The sequence below is a fragment of the Strix aluco genome, chromosome 1 (assembly GCF_031877795.1).
Source record: "Strix aluco isolate bStrAlu1 chromosome 1, bStrAlu1.hap1, whole genome shotgun sequence".
In the NCBI taxonomy this organism is placed as follows: Eukaryota; Metazoa; Chordata; class Aves; order Strigiformes; family Strigidae; genus Strix; species Strix aluco.
Window position 1 is genome coordinate 70,472,777 of NC_133931.1, and position 17,153 is coordinate 70,489,929.

At 38.2% G+C, this 17,153-nt stretch overlaps 1 long non-coding RNA gene across 3 annotated transcripts in view; it reads right to left on the reverse strand.

The window, feature by feature from the left end:
* The window catches only part of LOC141923333 (uncharacterized), a 177,627-nt gene that overhangs the window by 111,569 nt on the left and 48,905 nt on the right, over nt 1-17,153 (reverse strand). The window contains exon 2 of one of the 3 annotated variants that reach the window (XR_012623262.1): nt 8,291-8,327. The exons of the other annotated variants lie outside the window; for them this stretch is intronic. This is a non-coding gene — a long non-coding RNA (uncharacterized LOC141923333). The remainder of the gene's footprint in view (nt 1-8,290; nt 8,328-17,153) is intronic. 3 annotated transcript variants of the gene reach the window in all.

Here is a 17,153-nt window from a genome sequence, read left to right on the forward strand (position 1 = left end):
GTGGACATTGCTAAGAAAAAAATACAAGCTTTTGTGCAGAAGTCCAGGGCACTTTTTGCCACACAAATTTAGTCATAGTCTCCCAAGCATTAAGCACTTTCACAGGAAGAATTGCTCATGCTGTGTACCAAGTCCTTAATAAAATCACTTATAATGAAACTGGTTCCACTAGAAAAATGGTGTAGAAGCTTGGCTAGGAATCAGGCAAAACTCAAGAGTATCAAGATTGTGTATTTCTGTGCTTTGTAGCATGATGGTTCCCCAGCCTCTCACTCACATTATCTGAGCACTTGACCAACAGCTAAGAAGCAGAAGGAACAACTCTGTGTCATTGCCAGGAAATGTGCCCTACTGCAAGGAAATTTTAGGATTTTCCCTACTAACAATGTCCCCTACTAGTGCTTTGGGCTCTCTGCTTCTCTCACCTGTGGAAGGAAGCTCTGCCTTCCATTCAATACAGTGTGAATATGCTCAGTCCTGACTCCTTTACTCTTCTTCATCTTGATGCTCCTTGCTTTCTCCATTTCCTCTCTTCCTCACCTGTTTTTCTTCTATTACCTATCCAGCTCCACTTCTCTGATCTATCTGCTCCTTCAGAGACAAACCAAATTTTTCAGATATGGAATTCAGTCTTCCTCCTTTCCAGACACCTGGAAAAAAAATTTCCCCTCAAACAAATATTTTCAAAAAAATGAGTAGGAAAACCTGCAGGAAAAGTTTAATCAAAATGTCTTTGGGGTACAACTGCCGGCAGACAAGCAATTTCTCCAAACTTAGTCAATGAATAATGAGTTTCAGTATCACCACTCTCTGATTCCTCCCTCTGTAGAATAATTCAGCTGTAGTTAAGTGGGCAAAATTGCTGTTAACATGATATAAGAACTGCCATAAAAGTGAGAGGCAAAAATTTTTAAACGTGGTAAAAGGAAATATTTTCATATGCAGAACGAGATAACATTGACACCAAGATCTTAGAGAAATACAGCAATTTCTACAAAGAGTGTGAACACCCAATTACATTAGACAGATTTCGGTTCAAGACTTAAATAGCTATTATCTAATCTACCAGAGTCATACCAGGATAAAATTTTCCTAACGGCAGATTATTTCATAATTTTCCGTTACAAAATTTTCTGAACCTTCTGCTGAACCTTTTGGCAATTCAAACAGGTACAGAGACAAGTTAGTACACCAAATTAATAGCTTGAGTCTGTTTCATTTAATTAGAAGCAAATGTAGCATCATATTAGATCATATGTGGATATTTCATTTATGTTTGAAAAAACCACAAAGATTCATCCTGACTTTTTCAGGTCAAAGTTCTTCTTCTTAACTAAAATGAGCTGCTCTTACATTGCGTTTCTTCCTCTCTGCTTCCTTCTTTTTCCAGTTTGCCCTTTCTGCCTCTCCATACCTCTACCTGCGTAGTACAACCGCTTCCGCTCCTTCTTCACTCAAACTGGCAAATACTGATTCCTCAGCTAAGTTTCTCTTGTAAGCGAAACATCCAGTAAAATTAATAAGATTTTCATAGCACTTCTTTTTAATTCATTCTATTGCTCAATTTTCTTATATGATTGTGCAGCTGAAGAAAAGGGATACAATGTCAGACTATTGTACAGATCCAAACCAGCCCCTTTGAACTCTGATTTTACAGCAGAAGCATCAAAGAAGAATTGCTACTCCAAGGCTTTTTATCAACAGAAACTATAAAAAAGAAATGAGAAAAGAACATATTCAGGTTCTTACCTCAATTTCCCATTCTAACTTCAGGAAGCTCCTATTGACTTTGATGGTGTAGGATTAAGCCTTTGGGCCCAGATCCTCAAAGGTACTTAAATGTTGCAAAGTTAACTTTTATTCCCCCTGTGACCTCATGGATTTCTCAGCCCAAATACAACTTCCCAGGCAATGAACGATGAGAGTAAAGGATTGACTAAAAAAAAAAAATAGATATAAAATCAGAAATCACTTGAGTGAGGATCTGCCTAAATCAGCCACAGCTGAAGAGCAGAGAAGTGGGACTAGGCATAGTCATCTGCCTCTGCATAGGCTCTAAATGACCTAAATGCCATTCCTCTCCACCTATATTCTGGTTAATTTGGTGTGAAGGACTGATTGATGGCTGTATCTGTGTGACAATGGCTGACATATGCTCAATCCGACCCCAGAGCAACCGGCAAGTAAAAAGAATAGAATAGAATAGAATAGAATAGAATAGAATAGAATAGAATAGAATAGAATAGAATAGAATAGAATAGAATAGAATAGAATAGAATAGAATAGGTTTTCAGTTGGAAGGAACCTGCAAAGATCATCTAGTCCAAGTGCCTGACCAATTCAGTGGATAGGTCCTGGACCCCATGCAGCTATCTCAGCATTCAGGGCTAATTCACTTGGGTGAAACACAGCTCTGATGCACTTATGTTGCTTCTGGAGCCAGCTTGCTCAGGGTCAAGTTACACATCTGTCCACAGAGCTGCACTATTCATTGCAGACCGACCAGGTCTCCTGTTGAAGCCCTTGCAGTGTCTACAAATTATTACATGTTGATTGCAAGACAGCAGAGAACCCATGATGAGAGACCTCAGTTGACATGTAGGAAGGTGACATTCAAACCCTTGACTTGGAGATTAGATTTAGATCTAATCTACAACCCAGTTGCAGGCTGCAGCCACTGCTAACTCACAGGTTGACCTCAGCATTCGGGCTGCATAGTGTGTGGTCATTGGTCAGCCAACTACAGGATTTAAACACCCATCGAGTCAAGTGGTAGCTTGGCAGAAATGAATGGTGTATGTGTATAGAGGGATGAAGAAGAAATACCTTTGGGGACCTGGGTCTCAGTTTCACTAACCTGAAGGACCTCTCTTTTCTGTTTCTAGACTACTATGATACTTCAAGGACGGAACACTCTTGCCTTGATGGTGGACCTGCCTCATCATGATGTTGGGGTGATGGGGACTGTGGGTTACCATCACCAGGCGACTCTACCCTCCTTGCTGGGGTAGGGCAGGACGGCAGCCCTCAGCAGCAGGGTGCTGCCTCTCCTGCCCCACCACCACCCGCTGCCCTGCAGAGCACCTGCTCCTCCTGCTCCCTGGCACATGAGACACAAAATAGCAGAGTCAAGGAGTATTGCAGCTGCAGGGGGATAGAAGATTTCCAGCTCTATCTATTCTGCTGCTACCTCTGATTCCCTCCCCATCTGCATTTGTCAGGCCCATCATCTTTCACTGTGCTCCATCACCTCTCACTCTTCTATGTTGCTCTGTTTTTATGGAAATTCATTTATAAAATGTAGACAGTTATATTTATAATGTAGCGCATGCTGGAATACTTAATCTTTCACTTCATTTTTTTCAAGTGTGCCTTATTCAGACGTGGACTGATAAGATGACAAGTGCTAAAACAATCTGTGAAATGATGCATGGACTTTTAAGCAAATTAATAAGTGCCTTGGAGCAAAGATATATATAATTACAGAAAAACCTGACTCTTTTTGTAGGAGATATATCCTTGAAATACTGTTTTATCTGGTTAATTAGAGTTAAGGGGTGGAAAGGCTGGCTTTCCCAAGATTAAAGAGAAAACTTAAAATATTCAGATGGGAATTTGTTTTATATAATATACTGCATACACACTTAAATATTAAAGTTTGATCCTTTAATATTTAACCAATGGACAGTCCACCGAGACATCTCTTTCATTTCCACTGGGGTCCTGGTACAAGCACCAGCTAGTTTTAATAGACATCACACATTTTAAAAAAAATAGGCACAGTTAAGTCACAGTTCAGCTAAGAGCCATGGGGCACAATATGTTGCATGGGTCAAAAGCACACGTCCTAAAGGAACTAGTGAACTAGAACAGTGTCTTTGTTATTAATCCGGAAATTGCATTTTTAGAACATATATTGCTGACTATATAAGTCTCTTTTTTTTTTCCCCCAGTAATTTTTTTTCACATGAACAGAGCAAACATCTCTCTTTGTTCCTTATAAAGATCTTTTAACTGTGCTCCTGTTCCAGCTAGGTGGTAACAATCCCTTATGCATCTTAACATTTATGTTTATGCAGGCTAGAAATGTTCATGTTTATACTTATACTAGACATCTTTAATACACACTTCCATCTGCCAGTGACCTCCTCATGACCTTCTTCAGAAATGCAAGGTAACTTGGCTAGCTCTATTTCTGGTCCTTCTGAAAAAGGATTGTCAGGTCAAATTGTGACAATTTAAGTGTGATGTCTGATATTGACTGCTGTCCAGCAGGGACTGTAAGCACTGTGTCTCCCACTTCATTCAGGACCTTACTATTGACTTGCACTATCATCTTAAGGTTAGTCTTTTATCTCCTATGCTTCCAGGCAAAGAAATAAGTGGCACTGGAGCAAACTGCTGTACCACAGCCCAGGGACAATCCTTTCATGAAGCTGGTGGCTGTATGACTTCAATGCCCACAAATGAGCTGACCACTGCTCAGTGTGTCAGGGACAGCTGCAATTACTATTAAAGCACATTTCTGAGGCTCACTTTTAAATAAGGTAACTTTTCCAAGATATCTCTTTGTGTGTCTGTCTGTCTGTGTGTGTATACTTTGGATAACAGAGGACAACTTCGTTTAAAAAAAATGTTTCAAAAATGCGGCAGGAAGGGAGATACCAAAAGCAAACAAACAAAAAACCACTGTTGTTTGCCTTTTCTAACCATACATTATTGCTAAAATATTATTAATTCACCTTTTTCTTCCCCTTTCCATCCTCCAGGCTTGTCAAACCACTTTCCTAACACCCATATTTGTGCTTGCCAATCCTTTCCAACAGCAGTGCACGTCCTCATTGTTACTTCACTTCCAACTCTTATTTTTTGACATAAAAATTAAATGTGGAACATTAGGAGCTTTGAAGTAGTCCTTCTGATAGAGTAGGAACCTGGAAGATCTTGGGAGTGCAGAAGATCCCTGCTGGTTACTGGCAAAAGGGCAGAGGACAGAAACATCTTTACATTCCTATCTTTCTCCTTTTCAATTTAGTGGATTTTCTACATAAATAAATCAATTAGATTTAAAAACTGAGGCCTTCAAGAATTATAGCATTCAGTTTGGTCTGATCTTTGACCTAATTTAGTTTAACAATGGAATAACAGACTCTTCAAAATATGCAAATTATTTATAATTAGTAAATGTCTTGCAAATAGACAAATAGACTCCAAAAAATAGTTTGTAAATCAGCTGCACTATTATTTCTATTGGAAATGATTGTGATTGGAATGGTTGTTATTTAGACTGTAGAAAAGCTTGGGTCAACAGGCTATATGTACCTTTTAAGCAGACTGTTGCACCTCCTGTCTTTCTGTTGCATGCAGCAATTATACTAACCACATTGACCCAGGACTATTGGAAAGGCTGACTGAGTGTATCATGATTTCTCACTAAGAAACCTTTTTTGCCTAAGTATCACAGCTTTTTCAATGCCATTTGTTAATTTGTTGTAAAAGTTCAGGTGTCACCAGAAATTTCAGGTGACAGAGAATAGTTTAAGTTCTCTCCCTGTTTTTCAGACAAAACAAAAGCAGTTAAAGCAATTTATTCATTAATTGCGAAATAAAGATTTGTTTCCCTACTATATGCAGGGGCAGGTACAACTTCAGTTGAAATGGGTGTAATTACACCACCCACCGTATTTCATCCCAGGATAAAACCATATAATTTTATTCTTCTTGCCTACTTTCCAGGTGAAGTTCCTCGCCTGGATTATTCCATGGCTGGAATCTTTTTACCTCTCCTTCACTCAACATGAAACTCTGCCCAAGCCTTGAGGAAACCTTTGCTGAAACAAATACATCAAAAGTATTTTTTTAATCTGGATTTTAGCAAAAGAAAAGTTGCAAACTCCTGGCTCATTCCACATGTGAAAACTTTGTTCAGTGTTGGATTAGAATAGCTCAGTCTAGTTCAAAGAGATTAGCAACTATGGGTTTTCAGTTTTTATGATGTTAATCCATGATTAATCTAAACATATTATAATGCTCCTTGAAGCACAGTATTATTTTCCTAATCCCAAATTTGCCTCATTGATCCCATCCTTGCTTATTTTTCCCATAAAAATTCGATTTATACAAGGCCATAGATAAAGTCTTTACAGTTAAATCTGATAGTACATTATTATTACACTGAATACAGCCATAAGAGTCAAAAAGATAGAAAGATAGGCCTTTTACTATTTTCTGCCCTTCAAACATGACAATCACCCAGAAAAAAATACTGAAAGGTAAAGTGTTGATGTGATCATTTTTCTACCTACTTGGTCCTCATGAGTATTTACAGATGCTGTAGATCTGCCATTTTATATTAGTGAGAAGAACAGTTAACAAGGTGATAATTAAAAAATTTGTTCACGAATATGACATGTCAAAAAGGAGAACATACACAGGTTTTCAGAATGATAAGGAGATTTTACTGGATTTTGAATTATACCAGGATATTTCCATGAACACTATTTTTTAATATTTTTCATTTCTTTCATGTGAATAATGGGGCCTATTTGCTATTTCTGAGTGGACCCTGGTATCTCAAACAGTAATAGACAATTAAAAGAGTGTGATAGTTACAAAATATGCCTTCAGGCTCACATAATATGTCTAGAAATAAAACAGTTTCCCTCAATTACTCAATTAAGACTTATAACAAAGATAGGTTAATTCTAAGCGTTGAATCATGGCTCCTGTTGTTTAAAATTAAAAACTTCAAATGGATTTGTTAGGTGTCTCCCATGGCTGATGCCTCATAACATCTGCAACACTCACCAAAACCTCTTCAAAGGTCAGGACACAGGCATTATTTAGCCTTTGTTTTTAATGCACAGGTTGTGAGCAAAGACAAGATCGTGAAAACAGATGAAAGTTTTAGAGAATACCCTTTACACTGAAGTTTCAATGGCCCTTAGCGAAAACTAATCATATTCCTAACTGTTAATTTTCCTACTTCCAGACTGCACTCCTTTGTCATAAGTAATCTTTATTACTGCTAAAGGCTTTATACTCCCCAACAATATTTTGGGAATCCAAAACATATTTTTTAAACTTTCTATGTAAATGTAACACCCATCCCATCCACCACTGCTCCTCCAGTGACTGTACAGGTTGTTCTAGCAGGCAGGGTGTTTCAGCAAACTACTGTCCTATTCAGACTGAGTACAGCCGTACCACACGTAGCCCCAGATGGCTCTCTGGTGCCATGGTCAGATGGACAGGAAGGAGCTTCTGGCTTTGGGGTGACTGTGAGCAGGGAGCTACCCAGGCTGCCTGTCCATTCACCTGTAGCAAGAAGAGACATCATCTGCACACTCGCCTGTCACAAACTTGCGTCCTGTCAGAGTCTGGCATCCATGTGACTGAGGTTCGCCTCCTTTGCCCATGGAGGACATCAGGGTTGTAACAGCACAACAAAATATCCAGCCCCACTTAAGTCAGGCCATCTGATAGGCAAAAATAAAATGTTACCTAAATGGAGAAATACCCCCTCTCCCACCAGTGGGGACTATTTACTTTCCCAGTGACTTGCCACACTAAGGTGAACAAAGATACCTCCGTGGTTGCCCATTGCTTATGAGCAGCCACTGTGAGGTGACTGAGGACACCTCTGTGGTTGCCCATTGCTTATAGGCAAAGTTATGGCCTGTTCTGTAATTTAGTTGTTCTCTAGCAACATCTGCTCATATCCAGGGAGAGGAATCCCCTTCAGGGAACTGCGATACCCTCCCAAGGCTAGTGGTTGTTGTGGGGAGGCTCTGGGATCCCCACTCCCTGCAGGACTAGAGAGGGTGGGAATGCAAACAGAACAGCAACGAGCCAGGCAGAGCCCGGGCAGAGGGGTCTTCTCTTTGTATACCCAGAGAAGCCATGATCACTCACAGTTATCTCAGCAAAGGTACCAACCTTCCAATATTCAGAGGAGAAATCCCAGCTGAGCTTTGTTAGACCTGGTCAAATTATATTTGAGGGTATATTAGGTTAAGAGGTTTTAGAAATGAAATGCATTATTTACAACTAAAAGTATTTGTTATTGAAGCCATTCTATCAATGTTAGAATAATATTTAATGGCTAATGTATTAAATCCATTTTCTGTGAATAGTCAAATAATTTTTATTTCTTTTTTCCTTTTGTCAACTAGTGTAAAAGCCATGCTGAGAAATAACTTTAAGTTCATGTTACAAATGAGATTTCTATTTTTTCTTCACAGATCAGAAACATGCCAAAATAAAAATTAATAAATAATGTTTTCCATACCTTAACACTATTATTCTTAAGACTCAAAGTAGTGTCTCTGCAAATTAAAGGTAAAAATGTGTTTAATATTTGATCACTACATTCAAAGCTCACATCTTATATGGCCATTGAGAATGTAAAAATCTATCTCACTGTTTTATCAGCTGTAAATGCAAGAAGAATTGCCAATATTATGAATTTCAGAAAAATGTTAATTAATATTTGAATTATCAAATCCTTCCCAAACCAAAAAGAAGCAGTAACAACTATTTCACATATCAACAGAAACTTGTAGGAGATTGTAAATCACAAAAGTGCAAAATAGAAATACAGTACAACACTCTTAAATGATATACAGGATGTGAAGGAAGAAGAAGAAGAAGTTGCAGGTTCCTCTTAAAGCTGCTGTGCAGAAGTGAACTGTAATGAGCCTGTCACAACCAGTATGATGACTGGCAGAAGGATGACACCTACCAGCACCATCCATAGTTTTCAGAGAACCAGAGTGTGCACAGCAGAAAGCGGTAATTCCTGCCAGTGAGAATGGACAGTATCCTTAAGACCTAGCCATGATACCCATAGCATCAAAGAAGTGCCCAAGTTCGGAGTCCATTCCTATAAATACTCTAAAAAGTCCCTACAGATTTACCTTTCTCATGTAACTTTCTCCATATTTCTTCTATGGACATTAGACTCTTATGTTCTGCAAATACTCTATATATTGTATTTCTGCTATTCAACACAAGTGTTAAAATATCAATAAAATACAAATGTATAGAGGCAATATGCAATGTGGAAAACAAATGCTATTACAAAAAACGGCTGCAGTAATTTCCTGGATCTATATACTGCAGCATCTTTTTATTTGTTTGTTTTTTTCATGTTCTCTTATCACACTTGTTTTCTTATGTTTTAATTTCGTTGGTTGTGCTCAGCACTTTCACTTTTCATCTTGCTTCCTTTTTGTTTTAATATCTGAAATATTTGCTGTTGCAGTCTCTTTGGAATATCTTTTCTTCTGAAACAGACAGCATGCAGCATGTCCTGCCAAGTGGAACTACATTTTATGAAATATATTATATATGCACTATATATAGTGCATATATTATATATATATATATGTTGGATTATTCCAAGAATCATTTTATAAAAAATTCTCAAACTGATTGAGAGCAGTTGTGTAAGTAGTTAACAAGTTTGTTTTCTGTTTATTCTGTGGGAACCATTTATTATGTTTTGTTAAAGAAGGCAGGAGGGCCAGGCAGGAGGAAGGATAGCAATTCATCCTGGCTGCGGTACTCTGGGGACCCTCTGGAGGGAGGAGAACTGCACCCTTCCTGGACACGTCTGGCACAAAATGCTTCTAGGGCACGAGCAGGAGGGGGGACATGACGTGGGAGTCTGCAGAAGAAGGAAAGATTTGGCACAAGGACGGAACCTGTGTGCAGAAGGGAGCAACCTCCCTCTGGCATGATGGAAAGAAAAAAACTTTCCTAAGCAAGGGGTTTGGGCAGACTAAGGGCCATTGACTGTTTCTGATCTGAAAGGCAAATGAGGGGGAGACCTTGCCCTGTAAGGATGCAATGGGCAGGAGAGGGGAATTCAGAGATTTGGTTTCAAAACTTCTTGTATAATATGGGTCACCTGACCGATCAGTGATCTCTCTGTACAAAGAATTATCCTGTTCTAGTTAAGCAGTTTTGATCTCTGATAAAACCTGTCTTTAAAGTCAGGGAGATAGTTAATTCCCCTGGACACACTCATTGAGGACAGGCAGAGCTTTCACACACCCTGTTCAGTGCGAGGTTGGGCTCCTGTATTTCTGTGTTTATTGTCAACAAATGGTTTGCTTGCAACTGAATATGGATATTATTTTGCACCTTACATGCTTCTCAGTAAACAAAAAAAGATGGACAGCAGCATACCTGACGTGTCTGTGACAATTTGTATGGCTTGTGCTATATCACAGCTTGTGGTGGGAAAAGCTGAGGTGAATGATATACTGTGATACATTATGTTATTTAGAGGGTATGGTTTTGATACTTTTATGCATGTTAGAGCAAAAAGGATGGCTGTTACTCTGTGCCATTTAGACTGTCACAGCACTGACATTTTCTAGTCTACCCACTGCATAAAACCAGCCATACAAATTTATCTGATGTTATTTGCATCAGACCCCAAAATACATAATGTTGCTTGCTTCAGACCTAAAAATTCTGACTGAACTAGAGGTTAGATTGGAGAAAGATACAGGACCGCACCTCCTTCCTAAGCCTTCTTTGAGAGTGACTGGTTACAGGTGTGTTAGAAAGCCCTGTTCGTGGTGGGGAAGCACCTGTGGGAACATAGTCATATTTTGGGTTCTAGTTTGTTTCTGCTTATATTAAAAAATATCATATTACTTGGTTGCTCCGAAGTCAACAAAGTTATCCAGTTCAAACTGAGCAATTTACCCTGATTTACAAAGCCACAAGTCTCAGTATCACCTGCAAAGTTTATATATGTATCTTACATCCTTTTCTTAATATATTTTCTTCCAGAAAGTTGATTGAAATGCATGGGCCGCACAGCGCTGCAGAATCAACCTGCAATTGATAGTCCTTCATACTTCCATACATATATATCAGCAAACAAACTTTTAATCTGTGGAAGAATACATGCTCTCTCATTTTGACTGCACATAGTAACAGGTTGAAAGGTGAAACATTGTGCAACTGAAGTCATCTTGCTGATGGCCAGCTATGCTACATCAACACAGTTGCTTTTACCAGTTGAATTTGTTATCTTTTAAAAAAAGCAGAACTCAAATATTTTCAGGAAAATTTACTTCCACCAAGCCAGGATGATTGCTAGCAACTCCTGTTCTGTCCTTTGACTCCATGTGCACAACGTTCAGCGTAGCACCACCAGGATAATCTGTCTGATCCCTGGTCTCAGTGACTCTTTCTTAGGGCAATGTGGGACTAGATGCACTGTCCTCGTGGCCACCATAGCTTCAGGAATCTCTCAGATGTCTCCCTATCACACCACTGTGCATCTGGAGAGCACTCTGCTTTGTGCAAATGCTGGACAACCAGCACAGAGGGCACATGGTAGGTTTAGTGCATGCTGTAGTAGTACATTCACGACTTTCATTCTGCATCTTCTCAGTGAACTGTAACACCTTCAGGATAAGAACGGCTGTGAAGGGCAAAGCAGTGGGCAGTGACTTAGTTCTGAAACCGCTGTGTGGGGGGCTGTGAAAATTTGGGTGTTGTTGCTTCACATTCCCATTTTGTTGAGTACCGTTTTAGCCATTGTCATATTTTGTCCAAGATGAGCATCCAACTGATTAGCTAATATTAGCTGGTTTCATATTTTTAAGCCACTGTTACTCTTTTTCAGACTCTGGTATAACCCTGTCATCCTCTCTGTTTTCTTTGAAGCAATTGGCAATAGATACTGCCATGATACCAAGAGTTTGTAGGTTTTAATTTTCTTATTTATTTCACTGTTATTCATATTCATGATGGTTGCTTATTTTACGTTTTTTATTCTCTCTTCCCTTATGTATTGTACTCTGTTCTATAACTTACAGGGTTCTTTTTTGGTCGTGAAACATAGTGTTCTTAAACAACTCTCATTTAATGTTTAACCTGTAAACACCTCTTTTGTTTAAATGTCTAGATATTATGTACTGTTACTAATACTGGACAGTTTTATTTGGGGGTAAAACTAACCCAACTATATCTAAATTACTTTCAATACTGGAGCCACCATATTAATGGTTACTTTAGTCTTATTCATTGCACTTCCACATAAAGTAATTGCAGAAAACTTTTCTGAAGTCTATCAAGAAAGAAATAACATGCCAATATTTGCTAGTACATGCTGTTTCTAATGTAGGCTGCTCAGCGCAGAAAGTGTATGGGTGATGGAATGTCATTTGATTCTGCGTTTCTGACGTTTTTCAAGCTGCAAGTTGAGTCTTTTGTCCTTTCTGACTGTTGGCATGAAGAAGATACATACATACAATTTCCTGTGTTTTCTTCATAAAACATGTCAGAACAGAGGATGATCAGTATAAAGTTGCCCAGCCAATTTCAGCACATCTTGGACAAAATATTTTCCAGGTAGTGCACTGAAGTAATGTTTAGGGCTGCTATTGTTTGTAACTCTACACATGTGGGTATACATAAGTTTGTTTGTATTTGTGCACATTTGTGGTAACCAGTAGGTATCTGTTCTTCTGTTATTACAGCATGCTTTGATACAATGTTTTTCATAACCAGGATGAGTCAATGCTCTATTAATCGGAGCCAAAAAGAATATCCTTTCTTTGAAAGGTACCTTTATGTATATTGGGTTTTTTCTGTGGTTTTCCTTTAATTGCATGGGTTTTCCTCATATCTTTTTCTATCCTTGAGAAGTGTTTTTCCACCAAAGATAGAATTTTTATGCCTTGAACTTATGATGCATTCAAAATAGTAAGTAAATTAATTTTAGTTCTTATCATTTCAGTTGATTCATTTGTTCAACAAACACCAATTTAACTGCTATCAGTATATTTCAAGAAAATATGTTTATAATAGTCAGACATAATTGTTTCTAAATAACCTGACATTTTAAAAACATGAATTCTTCCAATCTTACAAAGAAATTACAAAAACATTACAAATACTACTAGAAAATACTTTTCTATAGATTTGTACTACTTTGTTCACTTCTAAACACTCTGTGGACTGTTTTCAGCAATAATTACTGAAACTATGTGTTCTTCTTCTGCTGAAATCAAGTAGAGCTCTAATTTTAGGAACTGCATTTAACTGTATTAGATTAGTATTAAGACCAAGCAGTGCATGACTAGCATTCTGAAGAACACTGATAATAGTGGCTCTGGTATAATACACACACCAAATGATGTCCAAACACACAGTCGTTCACAAAATACATGTTTATGATTTGTCTATTTTGTTCAGACTATAGCTGCAAGTCCCACCAGAGCAAGGTAAGGTTTGTAGAGAGTGAGAGATCGTTCATTCATACAATTTATCAACCAGAGGATGTTACCTTGCTCTACAACTCATTTACCGTATTTGCCACAAGTTCTGCTGAACTCAATGACAATTACACCTGCAAGTCAAGGGATGGACTGTCCCCATAGTATTTATGAAACACAATGGAAAGTGTTCACTACAGTTGCCAGCTCTTATACCTAGACCAGAGCTAAAGCCTTGTCACCAAGAAATGCAGCTGCTGAGACAATAAAAAGGATGATGTATAAGACTGCAGGGCATTGCAGTACTTTGCAGTCTGTAAGTAATTAAGAAGGATGTTGAACAACATCCACAAGAGATAAATATCTTTAAAACAGAAGATTCAGAAAAATTTCAGCCAAGAATTCCATAAGAATTAGCTGAAATGCCCTGCTGACTGATACTCATCTCCAGTACAGCTTGCAATAACAGAAAGATTTCAGATACCTAGAGAGCATTAATTTTGTGAAAGCTCTCAATAGAAGGGCAAGCAGATGACCTGTGTAACTAAATACCAGTGGTCCTGGTATTAATCCAGGATAGATTAACACAAAAGTCATGTAGGATTTACATCTCAAAGAATTAAAGGATAAGAATATTAATACTACTACCAGCCATCACAGTATATTGGAAGGCACATCTTGTCAAAAAAACTGATTTGATTCTTTGAGGATAATGGCTTACAGACAGGTTTCAAAAAGTGGAGAATCAGCTAGGAAATTTAGATGGGGGAAATGCAGTAGTTGTCAACTGCAAGAACGATTAATCACTGGAGCAATGACCAATGGACATGTAGTTTCCCCACATCTAAATGCCTTCACATAAAGATTTTTCTGTAAGAGCTCCATAAGTCAGATGCAACATATGCACCAGTTAATAGCAAATTATTAATCTCATTAGAGAGGTAGGTGCTCATATTATACAAAAGATCAGACCAGATGACCTACTGATTCCTTCTGTCCTTCAACCCTACAATTTAGTGTAAAGAGCTGAACTTCCCTGTTCCAACCCAACTTTCACGTGTTACTGACACGGCGGTGTTTTATGACTTCTTGCTTCTCACAGAAATCCCACTGCTGGTGTGACCATGCATAAATTACGTGCAAATGCTATGCCATTGCCTTTCTCTGATGGTGCAAACCATGATGGTCCTGGTTTAAAGTAAGATCAAAATATGGTCATTAGGAGCTTAATAAAAAATATTTTAATTGCAAATTACTTTCTGCAATGTGTTTGCTCAAATAGTCTGTTCTGCAGCTGTCACTTAAGTAGTTCAGAAGATCCAGCACAGCATTATTTTTCTTTTATATGCAAAAGGGTTGTAATGAACATGCTGGTGAAATAAATGATTTTGCAGAAGATATTGTAGAATTCAGAACAGGGAAAAAGAGTAGGCATGAAGAATCTCTCTTTAACTCACAGTTAGAACTAATGATGACAGCCTGTCAGGAAAGAAATATGAAGGTATATAATTATTGACTGGCATGCCTCAGGCATCACCCAGGTGTTAACAGTACATAAAGGCTGGGCATGCAAGGACTAACCTCCTCCAAAGGTTCTTTGGTATCTATCCCCCAAATACATTAGTAGTGCCATTTGTTTTACAGTATTGTTGGACTAGCAACAATTGGTTACAACAGAATAGTAACAAGAAGCACACGTGCATGTAGTTCTTTTTTTCCCTGATATTCTGAATCCATACCCAAGATAACTCAAGTTATTAACTAAATTGTACAAAAATGTAACTTCTGAACACTTTGTGCTAAACCGACAAGTGTCCCTGCTAAACTGATGATGAGTAGTTCCTAGAAGTGATTCTTTTGAATCACTAGCACAATTCAGATAGCAAAAGTTTACTAAGATTGCAGAAGGTATGCAACACTTGCTTTCCATTTGATGAAGACTCACAATAGGAAATGAAAATAACTGTTGTTAAATTCTGACTTAATTTGATATTCATTGTCCAAACTTCTTAAAAGTTTTAGTTCTCCAGTGAGAACTAAAACTTTTACAGCTTACACTGTAAAATTGTTAATCGATCACCTTATGTGAAGTCAGTGGTGACGCACTGCAGCAATCAGTTTTTGGACATTCTGTAGTCTGAAAGTTAATCACCCAGATTATTCAATTTATGCTTACAAATAACAAAACAACAGCAGAAATCTGGATCTGTTTCTGAGTGAGTCATAAGCATGGATGGAAAATATAACCCTGATAACTACCTGACGAGCTCTGACACACACAAACACCCACAGACTGGCATACAGTGCAAAATAGTTCTTGTGGTTGCAAAAGAGTTTCCATTTATTCCCTGCTTTCCAAACTTAAAACTTTCAAAAACATTTCAGGCCAGTAATTTCTGATGCTTTTTCTTCCATCAATGGGTTTGGGGTATTTTTTGTTCTTGGGGTGAGTTCTTTAGAAAAGTCTGAAAAAGATACACAGTCACCTTAAAATAAAAAGAAGCTTAAACATATTTTTTGCATCATTAAAAAATAATATGTGAAAGAAAGTTGTCCCATTTCCTTTAAGGCCTGGAGCCAAAAAATTATTTAATTTTAAAATGTCAGCTTAGCAAGAAAATATCTCTCCATATGCACAGTGGGCTTTCCAGAAATATTTGTTTAAGGGCATGATCCACCTCTCATTCACTTCAGACTGATACTGACTTCAAAGGCTTTAGCTGAGGCCCTACAGGTACATTTGGACAGTGGTGAGCTTTACCATGCATAAATCTGTAGTTAAGTACACACAGAAATGCCAAGTCCCATTAATTACTCCAGTATGGTCAAGGCAACTTTTCAAATGCGTCAAGAAACTCAGGAGTCATCCAAAAGCCCCTCCTCTTCTTAGTCCATTGCCTTCTGCAAACAAGACTGTCCTGTGAGCTACAGGGCTAATCTCTTGAAGATTTCACAGCCTTTATTCCTTTCTTACACTTCTGACTGAACATAATGTTTCTTTGCTTTCTCCACACATGCTTAATTGAGTTAATTAGCTGAAGCACCTGTGTTGAACACAAAGGGCCGTTGGGGATGTAGCTAAGCTCAGTAGACACTATGCATGAGGAGGTCTAGCATGGGCATTGACAGCAACATAGCCTTAGTGTAGAACCCAGACTAAATGCTGTCACCTCTTGGTTAGCATGGATATACTGCTCCCAGATCTGGAAATATGACCAGATCCCTGATCAGTGCTGTCTGAAGAAGCTCAGAACCCCACATGCAAAAGGTCATCATTTCAACCCAGGATAGCTGGATCATCTCAACAGGTATCCAGAACTGTACATTGCGTAGGGAGTGTTAGCCATGTCAGCCTATGACTCACTGAAAGAATGGAGATAGGATGAGCTACTCACCTTCCTCATCCCTATATGTACCAGCTAGAGCTCTGCCTCAAGTGCTTTTTTTTTCCCCCCACAAACCATCTTTTAACTCCTGAAGAATATATGACTTAGCAGATGAAATCTGACATGTAGAAGACAACTTTGCAAGAAACAATGTCCTAAATGTTCTGCTGATAGAGAGGAGTGACATTCTGAATGCTACTGAACTCTTCAGAATGGATGTTTTATTCAGTTTTACGTTTCATAAATGGAATTAATTCTGTAAATTGATTTGGCACTTCCATTTTCAAATAGTGCTCTATTTGAAAATGTAATTCCTACATATGTCACCACAAAACAGAATTTTAGGAAGAACATGTTAATTTATAAAAGTCTCACATAGATCATACATCAGTTTAAAAGTACTCTTACTGTATTTTGGAGGATTGATGAGTTCTGCTTTCTGAAGGAGCCATGTCTCATAAGAGCCGATTCTGAAGTGTATAACACTTGCTATTGTGATGATCCAGTTATGAAATCTCCA